This window comes from Cavia porcellus, unplaced genomic scaffold (genome assembly GCF_034190915.1).
Source record: "Cavia porcellus strain 051 isolate PalLab524CR breed Dunkin Hartley unplaced genomic scaffold, mCavPor4.1 scaffold_27, whole genome shotgun sequence".
NCBI classification, from domain to species: domain Eukaryota; kingdom Metazoa; phylum Chordata; class Mammalia; order Rodentia; family Caviidae; genus Cavia; species Cavia porcellus.
In genome coordinates, this window is record NW_026947510.1 from 33398420 (window position 1) to 33416823 (window position 18404).

The window sequence follows — 18404 nt, forward strand, 5'->3', positions numbered from 1 at the left end:
GTAGTAAGTCTATCAACATATTACATTAGAAGCATAATATTTTGCCCATGTAGCTGAAACAAGCAAAGTTCTTTCTCTCCTCCCTTGTCTAGGCCAAACTCCAAGTTCTGTGCAGCTCTGTGGTTCTCTCCCCTACCTTGGGGCTTGTGAGAAGCGGTAAGAGGACCAGAAAGTAGCAGCTTCTCCCTGTTAAATAACCCTTTAAAAGTCTGTAGAGATCTAGAAAAGAGTTGTGCTGGTTTGCTTTTTCTCTAGCCTTACTCTAAGCTGCTTTCCTACCTCTTCCCAAGTATGTAAATTTACAGTTCCTTCTTCTGGAAAAAAAAACAAAACATGAAATTTAGCAAGCTATACAGTCGTAACAGACTTATAATCATCAAGACACTTCTTGATCTAGCTTCAAAATAAAAAGGTAAATATAGGAATCAATACAAGCACTTCTATATACATTTGTGGTTCTTGAAAATCTAGTTGCCCCATGTTTAACAACTGGTAAAATCAATACATCTCATTCCTTTTGCCCACTGAAGATGGCTGTGATTAAGCAGCCCAACATGAACATCCCCATGAACTCAGTCACCTTGCAGAAACCCATGAGGCAGCCGCCAGTCACAACCAGGATGTTGACCATGAGCATGGAGTTGTGCCTGCAGATTTAGAAACCAGACTGAAGCTGCCAGCACACAGCAGGCCATTCTCCCCTTCTTCCCTCCTGCCCCTCCCGCCTGGAGTTGACGTTTTTTGGTTTAAACTTTCTTTCCCAATTTCTTTTTTTTTTTTTTTTTTTTGTCTTTTTCTCTTTTATTGGTACCGGGATCGAACTTGCAACTGCCTGCTTGCAAGGTAGGCGCTCTTATGCCGCTGAGCTAAATCCCCAGCCCCCCCCCCCAATTTCTATTATCAGAACATTTCAAGTTGGAGCAACCTGAATCAAGTTATTTATTTTTTTTCAAGCAAGTTTTTATACTTCTTTCTGTATGTATCAAACTCACCTAGAAAGCTGAAGATCTCAGCAACCCATTCTGGGACCTTCCTATCTATCCAGAGTGACTCCTATTCCATAATAAATTTTCCTGTTCTTTTTTTTTTTTTTTTTTTTTTTTTTTTTTGCAGTACCAGGGATCAAACTCAGGACCTTGCACTTGCCAGGCAGGGGCTTACGCCACTGAGCTAAATTCCTGGCCCAATTTTCCTATTCCTACAAAAAAACAAAACAAAACAAAACAAAAAACCCAAAAACTTCAGATCTCTTTTTTGGTGGTAAGGACTGAACCCTGGGCCTTCCACATGCTAGGCGGCCATCTTATCAACTGAACTACAACCCCAGCAGTTGTTTGAGATTCCTTCTCCAAGACTCAGCGGTAGCCTAGGATTTTTTTGTCCAGATAGGCCCTCAGGTAGCCTTGAACTCACTACATAGCCCAGGCTGCCTCCACTTCCCGAGTTCTAGGTAACAGAAATGTACCAACCTGTCTAAGTAGCCTGGGATTTTATCAAGTAGTTCAGGCCAGTGGCCTGCATGTTCTCAATTCATTCCCAGTGACAACAATAAATTAGATTTTTTTTTTTTTTTTGTGAGACAGGGTCTCTTTATGCAGTTCAGGCTTGCCTTGGGCTTACTTTGTAGCCCAGGCTGGTCTGGAACTTGCAACCTTTCCTGCCTCAGCCTCCAGAGTGCTGGGATTACAGGAGTGCACCACCACACCTGGCTCAACAAATAAGATTTCTCAGTGGGCTGGGGATTTAGCTCAGCAACATAAGTGCCTGCCTGGTAAGCATGAGGTCATGAGTTTGATCCCTGGAACAAAAATCAACAAATTTCTCTGTGTCAAACTTTGTTCTTACAGTGATTCTGTGGTTCTTCTGGGTTTTGTTGTTGTGGTTGGGTACTGGGAATTGAACTCAGGACCCTGCGCTTGCCAGGCAGGCACTTGTGTCACTGAGTTATATCCCCAAGTCCCTCTACAGTTTTTCAATAGCAGTTTTACAACTGTCATATATGGTTTTACGGTCTCTTCACTTAAATGTGTTGACATTTTATATTCTCTTGAAGATGCATGTTTTGGAAAATATGTTAAAGAAGGGCTGCTTCTCTTCTCCTGACCTACAAGGGGAGATCCTGCTTCAAAAAGACAAACAAGGGACCAGAGATATAGCTTAGCAATATGAGCTACTGCCTGGCAAATGCAAATTCCTGAGTTTGATTCCTGGTACCAAAATAAAAAAAGAAAAAGAACAAAACAAAACAATAACCATAAACAAAACTACTAAGTGGTTACGTGTAACAGACATGTGGGAGCAACGCCGTGGTCACCCCACACCACACATGCCCCAGTAGCCCGTAAGTGCAGGAAAGGCACGGGTCAGCATGGGTCCTCTGACCCCATTCTGGTACTCACACTCCTTTCCATCTTGTTGGTCTTGCGTCTCTCCCAGACAATGAGAGCAGACTCTACCGCCACTTCCTCTCCAAGGCACACTTGTAGGGTGGTCAGGGGCATGTCATTTAGTCACTCTGTTTTTCTTTTTCTGTGTGTGCATGGATGTGATACTGGAGATGGAACCCACGGCCTTCATGTCAGGTTACATTCCCAGTCATATTTTTATTTTTTCATTTTGAGACAGGTTCTCCCAAAGTCACTCAGTTGCCCAGGATGGGCTTGGACTTAAGATTCTCATGATTCAGCAGCCCACGGCACTGGGAGAACTCCAACAAATATTCGTGAAGGGTGAATCCCATACAATTCTGTGGTATCTCAGATAAACTCATCTCCGGGGTCATCAGTACAGCTCTTTCCACCTATTCACTAGCTGGGAGGAAAATTTTTAATTAGGTTAAGGGTTCTGGGGAGAAAAAGGTAAAGACAAGCTGAATATGGTGAAGCAGGACCTTTGTCCTCCAAGGCCCAAGTACTTGCTTCCCATCCACTAGGACAACTTCTCCATCTGGTGCCAAAATAACCTGTATGTTTATTTGAGAGAGTGTCTCAGCATGCAGTTGAAAGTGGCCCTGAACTCATGTTGTAGCCCATGCTGGCCTATAACTTAAGGTCTCAGCCTTGAGTTCTCAGCCTGGAGTGCTGGGATCACAAGCGCGTGCCACCATGCCTAGCAAAACCTGATGTAATGTGGCCTATTTTGCCACATCTGACACAGGCTCTTCCTGTGCTTTCACTGCAGCCTGTCACCACCTGGAAGCACGGAAGCTGTGCAGCAGGGTAGGGACAGGGACAATGTCCTCAACCCCAGTGTGAGAGTGGAGGCCATTCCCTTCAAGCCTGTCCAACCTTGGCTGGGGGCTGAGAGTGGTAGATGCACTTACTGGGACAGCTCACAGTCCAAGGGGAGGCTAAAGCAGGACAGCATGTCCTCTGAGGGCCACCTCCCCCACCCTGCCCCTTTTTTCTCTTGCTCTGCCAGCTGTGCTTCTTTTTTAGGCCATTCTCACTTGGGGAACGCAAAAACAAACCAAGCCTGGTGATACAGGCCTGGACTCCTAGTGCTCTGGGAGACTGAGGCAGGAGGATCCGGAGTGTAAGCTCAATTTGGGCAATGGAACAACTTAGCAAGATCCTATCTCAAAACAATAAAAAATGAAAAGCCAGGTGTGGTGGATCACGTCTGTGATCCCAGCACTTGGAAGGCTGAGGCAGGAGGATCGTTGCAAGTTCAAGACCAGCCTGGGCTACAAAGTGAGTTCAAGGCCAGCCTGAACTGCATAGAGACCCTGTCTCAAAAAAGACAAAAAACTAAAAAATAAAATAAAAATGGGCTGTGGCTGTGGGTTCAATTCCTAGTCCCCAAAAAGAACTAAACCAAACTCCAAGTCCCCAAGTTCAATTCCTCCTAATTTAATCCTAATAAAGACTTTCCGTGAAAGTGAGGCAATATTTACTGCACAGCTCACACTCAATATTCTCAGCAGAGCAAGGGCCATGCTGCCTGCTCACCTAGCCTGTGCCTCCAATGCTTCCTCACCCCCTGCCCATCCCAGGGGTCTGGGAGGCTAGCAAGTTCAAGCAACTTTGCAAAATTTAGCTAAAGCCTGCCTCAAAAACTAAATAATAAATATTTTAAAAGGACTGTAAATGTAGCTCAATGCAAATATCCTGGGTACCAAAAACAACAAAATAACAGTGATCCCTGTTTTCCTTTTCTGTAAGTGTATGCACTCAGAAGGCTGAGGCAGGAGGAACACTGCAAGTTTAAGGCCATCCTGGGCTACACAGCTAGACCCTGTCCGCCAAACTTGTGCCTTTTCTAATGTGAAGGCCGATGGGACCAGGCATTTGGACCAACATTTTGCCTGCAGCAGCTGCTCAGACATGCCTGCTAGGGTCTGGAGTGAGCCCCTAGGGAGCAGTGAGGTCCCCTGTCCAACAGGTGGGATGAGCCTGGGGCACTAATGGGGCTGTCAGGGGCCTAGCAGGATGCAGTCTGGCATGCCCACAGAAGTCATACCAACAAAGGTTGCCCTCAGCTAGCTTAGGTATGTTGGTAAAGGTGTTTCTTTTCTTTTCTTTTTTGATACCTGGGATTGGACTCATGACCTTGTGCTTATCAGGCAAGCACTTGAGCCACTGAGCTAAATCCACAATCCAGTAAAGGTGTTTCTTTGTACAAATAGTTTTTGATCTGTTTTGGTTTCTGTAAGTGGGATTGAATTCATGACCTTGTACTTGCAGGCAGGAGCTTTGCCACTGAGCAATATCCCCGGCCAAATCTAGTTGTTTATAAGTGACTGTAAAATCGTATTTTTCACATACTCAGATCCCAGCATAAAATAAGAAGGCATACAAAAAAAACTAGAAAACATGACCCATGTTGGGGGTAGTGGTACACACATGCAATTCCAGCATTTGGAAAACTTAGGCAGGGGAATCACGGGAAGTTTGAGGGTACTTAGAGTCCAAGGTGATTCTGAACTGCATAATGAGACCTTGTCTCAAAAAAAAAAAAAAGAAGAAGAAGAAAAAAAAAAACAAAACAGAAAATATGAGCCAAGAACCAAAACAAATCTAGAAGCAAACCCTAAAGAAGTTGGTTTTTTGGTACTGGGGATCAACCTCACACTTGCTAGGCAGGCACTTAGGCTACTGGGCTAAATCCCCAGCCCGAAATGTTTTTTTTTGAAACCCATTTTATTTCAAGGAGAAAAGAAAAATGCAAAATTTAAAAGCATGTCAATCAGGAAGTAACAATGGCATACAAACTGTGTATCGTCATCTCCAAATCATTTAACCAGAGCACAAGACATCTACATTCAATTATTCCAACAATAAACAATACCAGCACAAATCTTTCTCTTCAGTGAATTTGGAGAAATAAGTAGAATAACAACCTTGGTTTTTTGTTTTTGTTTTTTGGTAATGGGGATCCAACTCATGACCTTGCACTTGCCAGACAGGCACTTACGCTGCTAAGCTAAAACCCCAGCCCCAGAACAACAATCTTAACTATTTTAGTATGTGTACACATGCGTGCGCGCGCACACACACACACACCTATAGTGTTTCTTTCAGTTTCTCACACTAGTTTGACAATATGATGCTTACACATATCTTATTTATTTCACTTTTGAGTATGGTCTCAAGTTGTACCCATTTACCTGTATAAGTATCTAATTTATCCTTCTTGTATAAAAATACAACATCCTTTTTATCTGTTCCATGGCTGATGTCCATTGAGGTTGTTTCCAAGATCTAGCTATTGCAAATTGTGCTGTTACAAACATGGGTGCACATATATTGCCATGGTATGACGTTTTTAATTCTTTGGGGAAGATAGCTGGATTGAATGGGATCTCCAATACCAGTTTTCCGAGGAATCTCCAAACTGATTTCCACAGTGGTTGCACCAGTCTACACTCCACCATCAGTGGAGAAGGGCTTCTTTTCCCCCTCAACCCTTCAAACATTTGTAATTGCTTGATTTCTTGATAGTGGCCATTCTTTCTGGGGTGAGGCAAAATCTGTTTTGTTTTAATTTGCATTTCTTGAATGACCAGTGATATTGAACATCTTTTCACATATTTATTTGCTATTTGTATTTCCTTTATCCAAGAAGCATTATTCATGTCAGATGCTCATTTTTGAATTAAGTCTTTAAATCTAGAGGATTGATTTTTTTTTTTTTTTTTGAGTTCTTTATGTTCTTCATAGTAACCCTTTGTCCAAGGGAAAGCTGGCAAACATTTTCCTCCCACGTTGTAGATAGTTTCTTCACTCTGTTGGTGGTTTCTCTTGCTGGGCAAAAGCTTTTCAATAGGGTGAGATCCCATTTGTTGATTCCTTGTATCAGATCCTGTACAGCTGGGGTTTTGTTTATTGTCTTTGCCTACACCAATGTCAAGAGTTTTACCTACTCTATCTTGAAGTAGTTTTAATGTTTCTGTTTTAAGATTAAGCTCTTTGGGCCGGGGATTTTAGCTCAGTGGCATAAGCGCCTGCCTGGCAAGTGTGAGGTCCTGAGTATGGTCCCTGGTACCAGGAGAAAAAAACAGAAGATTAAGGTCTTTGATCCATCCTGATTGTAGCTTAGTGCATGGAGAAAGATATGGCTCCAGTTTTAATCTCTGGAATATGTAGCATAAGTTTTTTCATCACCATTTACTAAAGAGGCTATCTCTCTTCCAGTAAATGTTTGGCATCTTTGTCAAAGATAAGCTGGCTTAGCATGTGTGGAGTTGTTTCTGTATCTTCTAATCTATTCCAGTGATTTTTGCATCTTTTTTTTTGGCCAGTACCATGCTGTTTTTGTCACAGTAGCTTTATAGTATAATGTCAGGTCAGGGATTGTGATGCCCTGTCTTGTCTTTGTTGCTCAAGATTGCTTTTGCTATTCTAGGTCTCTTCTGGTTCCAGATGAACTTTAGGATTATTTTCTCTAATTTTGTGAGATATGCTACTAGAATTCTGATTGGGATTGCATTGAATATGTGTAACAGTTTTGGAAATATAGCCATTTTCACTATATTCTTTCTCCCTGCTCAAAAGCACAGAATAGCCTTGCAAGCAGGCAGTCGTGAGTTCGATCCCTGGTACCGATAAAAAGGAAAAAGACAAAAAAAAAAAAAAAAAAAAAGCACAGAATAACTCTCCATTTTCTAACATCTTCAAGTTCCTTTTTCAGAGCACTGTAGTTTTCAATGTACAAGTCTTTTATGTCCTTTGTTAAACTGATTCCTAGGTATTTCATTTTTTTAGATGCTATCATAAAAGGTACTTGTCATGGTTTATGTCTGTGGCCCCCAGGCCTCATGAGTTTGAATTGTGCATTTGTTATTCGTTCATTGTCTAGTGCTTGGATTGATGGTGTCAGTTCTCCACCCACAAAGGGGTGGAGCCAGGATGTGATGTAATGGCACGAAGGTGTGTCTTGCTCTTTGCCCGCCATGAACTGCGGCCCAGCCATGCCCGTCTGCCTTGGAGCCAACTGAGTGTGGACTGAAACCTCCAAAAACTTAAGAAATAAACCTTTCCTTTCCCAACTTTGGGCTTCAGGCATTTTGTCTCAGCGAGGAGTAAAAAGAAACTAAGACAGTACTGTTTCCCCGATTTCTTGCTCAGTGAGCTTGTGGCTTGCACTTGCCAGGCAGGTGCTTATGCCACTGAGCTAAATCCCTGACCCAGGATATTGATTTTTCAGTGCTGACCTCACAACTAGTTATGTTACTGAACTTGATTTAAATGCAGGAGTCTTTGGGGGTCTTTAAAGTAGAGTATCACGTAATCTCTAAGTAACAATAGTTTAATTTCTTCCTTTCCTATCTTTACTCCTTTTATTTCCTGGTGTTATCTAACTGCTCCAGCTGAAGTTTCCAATACTATGTTGAAGAATAGTGGAGACACTGGACATCCTTACTTTGTTCCTAATTTTAAAGGGAAAGCCTTAATTTTTTGTCCATTTAGTATAATGTTGGCTGCTCATTTGTCACAGTTGGCTTTTATCAGATTGACATAAAGATCATCTATTTCAATTTTTTGTAGTTTTTATCATGAGCAGGTGCTGGATTTTGTCAAAAACTTTTTCTGCATCTATTGAGATGATCATATGATTTTTGTTATTGGTTCTATCAATATGATATATTACATTTATGGATTTACATTATGTTGAATCTTCTCTGCATCCCTGGGATGAATCCCACTTCATCATGGTGTACAATCTTCTTGGTGATTTGCTGCAGTCTGTTTGCCAGTATTTTATTGAGCACTTTTGCAATGCTGGTCATTAGGGAAACTGGCCTGTAACTCTTTCTTAGTTGGGTCCTTCTCTGGTTTTGGTGTCACAGTAATGCTTCCTTCCAAGAATAAATTTGGAAGTATTGTTTCCCTTTTAATTTCATCAGTTTGATAAATAGTGGTGTTAGGTCTTCACTATATTTCTTGTCTTCACTATATTTCTGCAATGAATCCATCAGGGCCTGGGCTTTTCTTTGTTAATAGGTTTTTAAATTATATCTTCAATTTCATTTATTGATATTGGGTTATTTTGGATTTTTCTATCTTCTTGATTCAGCCTTGCTAGTTCATATGTATCTAGGAATCTGTCCATTTCTTCTGTATTTTCCATCTTACTAGAATACAAGTCTTCAAAGCAGGTATACATGATTTTGTTTTTTGTTTTTTCTTTTTTGACACAGGGTCTCTCTATGGAGTTCAGGATGGCCTTGAGCTTACTTTGTAGCCCAGGGTGGTCTTAAACTTGCAATGACCCTCCTGCCTCAGCCTCCCAAGTGCTGGGATTACAGATGTGAGCCACCATGCCCGGCTCAATTTTCTGCGTTTCTACAGGGTCTATTGGGATTTTTGCCATTTTCATTCCTAATTGCAATTTGAGCATTTTCTTTTTCTGATAATGTTGGCTAAGGGTGTGTTAATTTTATTTAATCTTTCAAAGAACCACCTCTTTAAGTAATTGATTCTTTGCATTGTTTTTTTAGTCCCCAGTGTGTTAATTTCTGCTCTGATCTTTACAATTCCTTTCTTGTATGTGCTTTTCTTTCTTGTAGTCTGCTCTTCTTATTGTAGAAGCCTGAGGTTCAACATAAACTTGTTTATATACACTTGTACTGTTTCACTGATATGGGTATTTACAGTTGTAATTTGCCTCTTAAGACTTTCACTATATCCCACAAATTCCAGTAGGAGGTATGATCCTTATCATTAAGCTATAAAAACTGTCTTAATTTTGGGCTGGGGATTTAGTTCAGTGGCCTAAGTGCCTGCCTTGCAAGCGCGCAGTTATGACTTTAATCCCCAGTACCAAAAAAGAAACAAAACTTTCTTAATTTCATCTGTAATCCACTGGTTCTTTAGTAGGATGCTATTTAACTTCCATGTGTTATGAAGTTCCTGTCATTTCCTTTGGCATGAATTTCCAATTTCACTGTACTGTGGTCTGACAGCATAAATGGGGTAATTTGAATTCCTTTGCATTTACTTAAGCATGATCTGTGAGACAGTACATGGTCTATTTTAGAGAATGTCCCATACACACCTCAGAAGAATGTGTGTTCTGATGTTGTCAGGTAGAACACTCTATAGACACCTACTAAGTCTGTTCATTAAAAAGTTTGAGTCTTGGCTTGAAATTCAGTTTTTTTGTGAATAGCTATCCAATTTTTTTCTGGGTTCTTGTCACATGGGATACTGTTTTTCTTCCTTTGACATTTAGTCTATGAATTTCTTTTTGAATTAAATGTATGTAGCACATTGTTGGATCTTGCTTTTTGATCCATTCTGCCAGTCTGTGTCTTTTGATTGGTGAATTGAGACCATTAACACTGACGGTTATAAGTAGTATGTACCGACCTATCGCTGTGATGCTATTTCCTTGCTGGCTCCTTTTTTCCCCCTGCCTCTTAAATGTTTGCCTCCCTTGGTAGATTCCTGCTGTTGGGGTTCATGGAGCTATAGACCTCATTATCTCTTTCTGTAATGTCCTTCAGAACATTTTGGAGTGCAGGCTCGGTGGTCATAGATTTCCTCAAATGTTCTTTGTCATGAAGTATATTATTTCTCTATCAATTTTGAAAGATAGTTTTGCAGGGTACATATCCGGGCTGAAAGCTGTTTTCCTTTAGAACTTGGAGTACTTCACTCCAAGCTCTCCTTTACTTGAGTGTGCTGAGAGAGAACTCAGCCATGATTCTGATGGGCTTTCTTTATAGGTGATTCGTTTCTTTTCTCTAATAGCTTTTAAGATTCTATTCTTGTGTTGAGTTTCTGGAATCCTGACTATGGTATTCCATATTTTTTTTTTGATCCTTGCTAAATGGAGTGCTATATGCCTCATTTATCTGAAAGTCAAATTCTTTCTCTTTACCAGGAAAGTTTCCTGTCATGATGCCTGTGAATATTTTTTTAATGTCATTTGTGGTTATCTCCTGCTTTTTCATTGACTCTTTCATTGACTCTAATCTGATGCTGTTCTTCTTTGCCTTATCTAGCAGCTGCTGGATTGATTTCTCATGGTCCCTTGCTATTTTTAAGAATTCTTTCTTCTCCTGTAAACTTGTCTTCAATATCTGAGATTCTGTCCTCACACTCACTTCAAATCTGCTTTGAATACTTTCAATGAAGTTTTTATGCTCATGGATATCTGCTTGAAGGATTCCCTTTTTCCCCTGTGTTGATCTTCCATAATTTTCTTAAGCTTACCTATTTTTTTGGTCTGTGTCTGCTCTTACATTGGTAAGCATGGTGTGCATTATGATAGTCCTTGTACACATCTCAGAGATTATTTCTGATTTCATTTTTTTTCAGAGCCTCATTCAATTGCTTTATTGTTTCCAATTCAGAGAGACCTGGTGGGGGGGGGGTTTAGGACTGTCCTCCCTCATTGTTCCCTGGATTTGCCTTTTGAGCAAATGGATATCTGAGGCTGCATTTTGCTCAAGTGTCTTATTTTCTTTCTTTTTTTAGTTTAATTCCTGCAGTGATGCTTTTAAGTTGCCTATGGTGGGTTGCTTTATTGGTAGTATTTAGGACCCCTACATGATGATTATTTCTCTGAGGTATTTTCCAGATGTATCTGCCTTTTGGTTTTGAGTCTGATGGAAAATGTTACCTCTTCCATTTGTTGGAGATGAGAAGTTGTGCTTGTTTGGTCTAGTCCCTGGTTCTTTGGCACTGTTCCATGTATTTTCTGTGACCCTTAATCTGAGTCATGGAATACCAGGACCAACAGCTGTTTAGAACACTTATGTCAACTTTGGCTATAGTGGTACCAATAGCATCAAACAGTCTTGGAAACAACAAACTGAGCTAACTCTTAATTTGCAACTTTTAACTGTATGAACTAGACTTGTGATTATAGAACAAGATGTAAAACAAAATAACATATAAGCCCTTAGAGGAGTTTTTATCCTTAGAGGTTAAATTTTATTTATTTATTTTATTTTATTATTTATTTTAACCTATTATTTATTTTAACCTTAGAGGTTAAATTTTATTTATTTATTTATTTTTTGTCTTTTTCATTTTTATCGGTACTGGGGATCAAACTCACGACCGCCTGCTAAGGCAGGTGATTATGCCGCTGAGCTAAATCCCCAGCCCCTAAGGTTAAATTTTAAAATGAATTAAGAAGAAAATAGAGAAATGGAAGAAGAGAAAGGGATGTAAAATAGTACTGGAGGATAACACCAACTTTGGGAAACTGGTGCAAAAGACTGAAGATGAAAGAGATAAAAGGAAGAACAGAACAGACCCACATCCACAAAGAGATTAGGAACCACTTTCATGTTATAGACCACTACAAAGCAGCTCTGAGCAAGATTTAAAATTCACTAATTGGCCTTTTATGTTTATCTGTGAGTCTGTCCTAGGCCTTGGCCCCTTGCTTGGTGATGGACGCTAATTCATAGTAAGCGAATCTCTATCCATCACTGGTCCTATCTGAGGCCTGTAGTGGCCCTGTGAGGCCAGAGATTCCACAAAGGGCAAGATAAGGCTACCGTTGAAGACACCTTAGTTCCAACACTAATTAAGTAAACAGAGACTGCAGCTGAAAGAATCTTATTCCTGCAATCACACTCCTAAAATAAATGTCATTCTGGAGAAAAGATGGTTCTCTTAAATTAGCATAATTTACTACTTGGAGAAGTCTTTGAAATGACTCCCAAGGCCCTGCTCATTTACTGCACTTTCCTCAGTTTCCCTTCCCTTTGGATCTAATAAATATGGGTGGTCCAGAAAAGTCTTTGCCTTAGCCCTCAGACTCTTAAGCTCAGCTAAAGGGTTTTGACCCTCCTGGAGCCCTAAAATCACACCACTTGTCTCATTTTGTTTTCTTTACTGTACACTCATTTGGGAAATTGAGGATCTAGGTCAGGACCTGATACTTTCACACTCATAAAAACAATGAAGGAGAAATAAAAGGAAAAAAAAAAAAAAGAAAAAAAAGGAAAACAAATAGTTTACTTCCAGGAGTCTCTCTGGTTTCACTAGTAGACAATCAATGGAGACTCCTGAAGTAAGCCAATCTATCCTTGTAAGCTAGTAGTTGCTTTTTTTTTTTTTTTTTTTGGTTTTGTAATGAGGCTCAAACTCACAACCTTACACTTGCCAGGCAGGTGCTTATGCCATTGAGCTATGTCCCTGACATCCCCACCTTTTTGGTACCAGGGATCGAACTCAACCTTGCACTCACCAAGAAAGCACTTGAGCCACTGAGCTAAATGCTCAGCCTGGTAGCTTTTTGGCAGGGTAGTGGATCATCTCAGCAGGCCTACCCTGAGAGCAGTCCCACTGAGCTTGCCATAAGCCATGCAATTTCCATGAGTCTGCACCCACAGGTTTGAACAGCTCCTCTCATGCAGTGAGTCTGGTCTTAAGAATAGGTGATGCCGACTACCCCCTTCTTCTTCATTGAAGTTTTTCTTTTCACTCTCTGTGGGCTTGAATTCAAACTTCTAATTCTTCCTGGGTCCAGGGGGTCCACTTCTCTCCTTTTACTCTTCCTCACAATGCTCTATTCCAGCGTCTTGACAGTGATTCTCAAGACAGGCTGGTTTCTGTGTTGCCTATCACTTTGCCATCATTCTGCAATTCCTTGCTAATGTTTATTGAAGGCTTATTATGTACCAGGAACAGTTTAAGTGTTCCTCATTTATTAATTCACTCATCATTGACAATGCTCAAAGTACGTATTACTTTCTCATTGTTTTTTAGTTTTTTTGGTACCTGGGATTGAACTCACAACCTCACAACTTGTCAGGCAGGTGCTTCTGCCACTGAGCTAAACCTCCCCATTTTGCATACAAAGGAACTGAAGCACAGACAAATCAGGTAACTTCTCCAAGGTCTGTGATCCAGAACTTGTGCTCTGCCTTGGCAGAACTTGTAGAGGGTTCAGTCCATAATTGGTTTGCTCCAAGGCAGACTGCATGACAGGCATCGCAGAGGGCAAACAGTTTATGTCAAGAAGAAAGCAGCAGAGCAACAGGGAACGACCCTCAGATCTTAAAATATAACTCCTAGGCCTAGCTATGGGCCTAGTATGCACAAGGAACTGAGTCTGATCCTCAGGAAATAGTGTGCATGTGTGGAATAATTATAATTTCTAAAGACTGTTTTCTCACTTTCTTATGATTTAAATCCTACTTGCAAAATATACTTTGCAAACTTACTTGTCATAAAATAGTTTCTAGGAATCCACATCACTAAACTGCCCACACAACAGGTATCAGCAAGCAACACAGATCTCTCCATCCTTACTCTGTACTTTGTTTTCTCTCATGCTCCAAGTTTTTAAAACTTGCTTTTTAATTTGTACTATCATGTGTTTATAGTATATAATGATTCATCGTTGGGGGAGTTTGTGCATGTACATTTCTTACATCTTTTTACATCCCCTTTTGTGTTTTTTTGAGTACAGAAGTTTTTCCTCTGCCATTTTCACTCAGTTTACATTTCTAGGCCTGCTCCCTAGAAGATAAAATCTAATCTTGCTTAGGTATGCAATGATGTCTTAGTTCTCCCCTTCCCCTCACAGGCGCCCTCTCCCCCACCCCACTAGTGTGCTGCATGAGTCCATCAGCTCAGAGTGAGGAGCTTTGAGAAACAAATCCAGTGACTTGCCCCAGTAGCAAATACCAGGTGGATACAAACTGGTAGCAACTGGCAGATTTTTTTTTTTTTTTTTTTTTTTTGGTCTTTTTCCTTTTTATTGGTACCCGGGGATCGAACTCACGACTGCCTGCTTACAAGGCAGGTGCTTATGCCGCTGAGCTAAATCCCCAGCGCCAACTGGCAGATATTTTAATGGATGCTTCCCACATGCCTCAAAACAGTACCGCACTTGCCAGGCAAGCACTTATGCTGCTGAGCTAAATCCCTAGCCTTGTGTGTTCTTTCTCAGTGTGGCTGAGAAGGAGTACATTTCTAAGATATTGCTGGTAATTTCACTCTGGAGTGAAAAAGAGGACTGCAACCAGCTACGCTGCCACGCTGTGTGCTTCCCGTGCTCCCCGTGGATGCCCAGACTGATGACACCAGCCCACCCCTCAGGGACCCTCCTCCCCACCTCCTGGACCTAATACTGCTGTTGATCTCTGGCTCTCACCCTTTCTCCCAGAACCTTGGACTACAGCACATTAACTGTGCTAGCTCGATGGGAGATTCAGTAACCCCTCACCCAAACAGAAGACCTCAGCAGGCTCCATTCAGTGTGGTATGCCCCTAAAACAGAAGTCTGTAGTGGATAAATAAGAGCAGTAGTAAAGCTCCCTCTGACTAACTGTAAGACCTTGGTGAGCTTGGCAAGAATGTGGGTGATCCTTTCTCCATACAGAGAACATCAGGCAAAGTGAGAAGTGTGCCAATAAGGCCTCCCCCAACTTGGAGAAAAATAAAAGGGCTTATGAAACACATAGGAACACAGTAGGGACACAGTAGGGCCTCAGCTGACACAAACACTATAGACAGGGAAATTTGGTGACCTGGAATAACCTGAAGACAAAGTAATAGCAGGAACTAAGAGTTGACCTACATCAATACTCCTAGGCTTGTCAGCCTACGAAGAATATAGGACTCACACAATAGCCCCTGCAGGAGGAATTCAGGAGACTGGCCTTCCTCTTTATTGTGGTACTCAGCGATCGGGCAAACATCAATGACACAGTAGGATCCTAAATCCCACACTACCAATAGTTGCGGCTAGTGGTATTAGAAGACCAAATAATTGCCCAAAGGGTGAAAATGACAAAATGAAAAAGCAAAATACAGTCTCAAATATCTAGCCTATCAGGAGCAAGCACAGGTGACATTGAAATAGACGACTTTAAAAGTCATACTCCAGAAATCTCCAAAAAGATAGCAAATGAAATAAAGAAACAAATCCATTTGAATTCCATATTTGAGCTTAAAAGAAAATCCATGAGGCTATAAAGGAAATCAAATTAGAAACAGTTTCCCATATAAAGACATATAAAGACAGAAGTAACAACCTTAGTAAAGGAAATGATCAGCATAGCCAGAGAAGAAATAGATACAAAAAATACAGGGAAATGGGAAATTGATTAAAATTTTGAATGAAGAATATAGAAAACAAGAAGAATCTATGAAACAAATTCAAAGAGATATCAAAGAAACAAATAATTCTATTGAAAGTTTTCAGAACTGTTTAAATGAAGCTGAGGATAGAATTTTGAACCTTGAGGACAGGATCACAGTTAGCAATCCTGAAAGAGTAGAATTTTAAAAACAACAAAGCAACATGAAATAACAATACAGCAGCTTCAGGATGATGCCAAGAGAAACAATGTAAGACTAATAGGTATCAATGAAGATGCAGGAGTCAATGCAAATGACATAGGTAAACTATTCACAGAAGTAATAGCAGAAAATTTCCCAAATATGGGGAAAAAAATCCGATATACAGATAAGTGAGAACGCCAAACAGTCACAACCAACGTAAATCTATACCTAGACACATAATAATTAGAATTGCAGACATACAACATAAAAACAGAATACTAAAAGCTGTTAGAGAAAAGACTCACCTATCAAGGAAAACCCATCAGAATCACTTTGTAGCACAGACTTTTCAGTGCAAACCCTCAAGTTAAGACGATCTTGGAGTAAAGTATTCCAATCCCTTAAAGAAAACCACTTTTAACCCAGACTGATGCATCCAGAAAAACTATCTTTCAAATTTAATGGAAAAACAAGATACTTCCATGAAAAAGAACAACTGAAGAAATTCATGTCCACCAAACCAACTCTAGAAAGAATGCTGAAAGACATACTAGAGACAAAGATAACCACAATCTCTAGAACAACAGCAGAAAGACACCACCAGGCAGGGCAAGAAATTAAACAAGGGGGTAAAGCATAAAACCAACCACAGAAACATAACATGACAAAGTTGAGTCAGTACATATCAGTTACATCCATAAATGTAAATGGCCTCCACTCCCCTATCAAAAGAAATAGGTTGACAGAATGGATCAAGAAACAGGATTCCACAATATGCTGTATACAAGAAACATAAGTGACTCAAAAGGAAACTTATAGATTAAAAGTCAAAAGATGGAAAACAATATTCCATGCAACAGAAACCAGAAAAAAACAGGGGTAGCTATTCTGTTTGCAGCCAATGTGAACTTCAAACCTAAAATGATTAAAAGAGATAAAGAAGGTCACTTCATACTTGTTGATGGAAAACTTCAAGAAGAACAAACAATTATACATGCACCAAATACAGGAGCACCCAACTATATAAAACAAATACTAATGGACATGAAAGATCAAATACACAAGAATACAAATTATAATAGGAGACCTTAACACTCCACTGTCACAAAGAGATAGATCAACTAGACAAAAAGTCAGCAAAGAAATAACAGAACTGAATCATATCTGTGAGCAAATGGGCTTAGTAGATGTTTACAGAGTATTCCACCCAACCACATCAGAATATATATATTCTTCTTAACTGAACATGGGACATTCTCCAAAATAGACCATATATTAACCCATAAAACATTCTTAAGTAAATGCAAAGGGATTGAAATATCCCTTGCATAATATCTGATCATAGTGCACTGAAATTGGAAATTAATGGCAAAAGAAATTACAAAAGCGGCATAAGTACATGGAAATTAAATAACAATCTTATGAACAAACAATGGGCTACAGGTGAAATTAAAAAAGAAATAAAGCAATACCTACAATTCAATGAAAATACAGATACAACATACCATAACCTGTGGGATGCAATGAAAGTGGTCTTAAGAGGAAAATATATAGCAATAAATTGTCACATCAAGAAACAATAAATTTTCACAGCAATAAATTGTCACATTGAGAAAATGGAGTGAGCACAAATAACCTGATGCTAGCTCTCAAGCTCCTAGAAAAGAGCAAGTCAAACCCAAAGCTCAGAGAAGAGAGGAAATTGTAAAGATCAGAGCAGAAATCAATGTAATTGAAACTTAAAAAAAAAAAAAAAACACACAAGAATTAATGAATGGAAGAGCTGTTTTTTTTTTGAGAGAATAAACAAAATTGATAAAACTCTAGCCAACCTTATTAAGAAAAAAAACACACAAACTCAAATTCACACAATAAGGACTGAAAAGAGAAATCACTACAAAAATCCCATGGAAATTCAAAAGATCATGAATGCCTACTTTGAAAATTTCTACTCACATAGGTGGAAAACACGAAGGAAATGGACAAATTTCTAGAATCATATGAACTACCAAAGCTCAACCAAGAAGATATAAAAATTTTGAATAACCCAATATCAGCTATTGAAATTGAAAACATTTTTAAAAACTTACCAACCAAGAAAACCCCAGGTCCTGGAGGGTTCACGGCTGAATTCTACAAGAAATTTAGAAAAGAGCTGACTCCACTACTCCTCAATGAAATCAAAAGAGAAGCAATCCTCCCTAACTCATTCCTAAAGGCAAGTATCATTCTGCTACCAAAATCAGAGAAAGACCCAACCAAAAAGGAAAACTATAGGCCAATCTCACCAATGAACATTGATGCAAAGATTCTCAATAAAATACTGGCAAATAGAATGTAGCAAATCATCAAGAAGATAATACACCATGACCAAGCGGGATTTATTTCAGGAATGCAGGAAGGTTTAACATACGCAAATTAATAAATGTAATACACCACATCAACAGAGCCAAAAAAAACAAAAAAAAGAAAAAAAAAACCCACATGATCATCTCAATAGACACAGAAAAAGCTTTTGTTAAAGTCTAACGCTTGTTCATGATAAAAACCCTACAGAAACTTGGAACAGATGGTATCTACCTCATTCTTATAAAGGCCATTTATGACAAACCAACAGCCAACATTATACTAAATGGACAGAAACTGAAAGCCTTCACTCTAAAATCAGGAACGACACAAGGATGTCCACTATCACCATTCCTA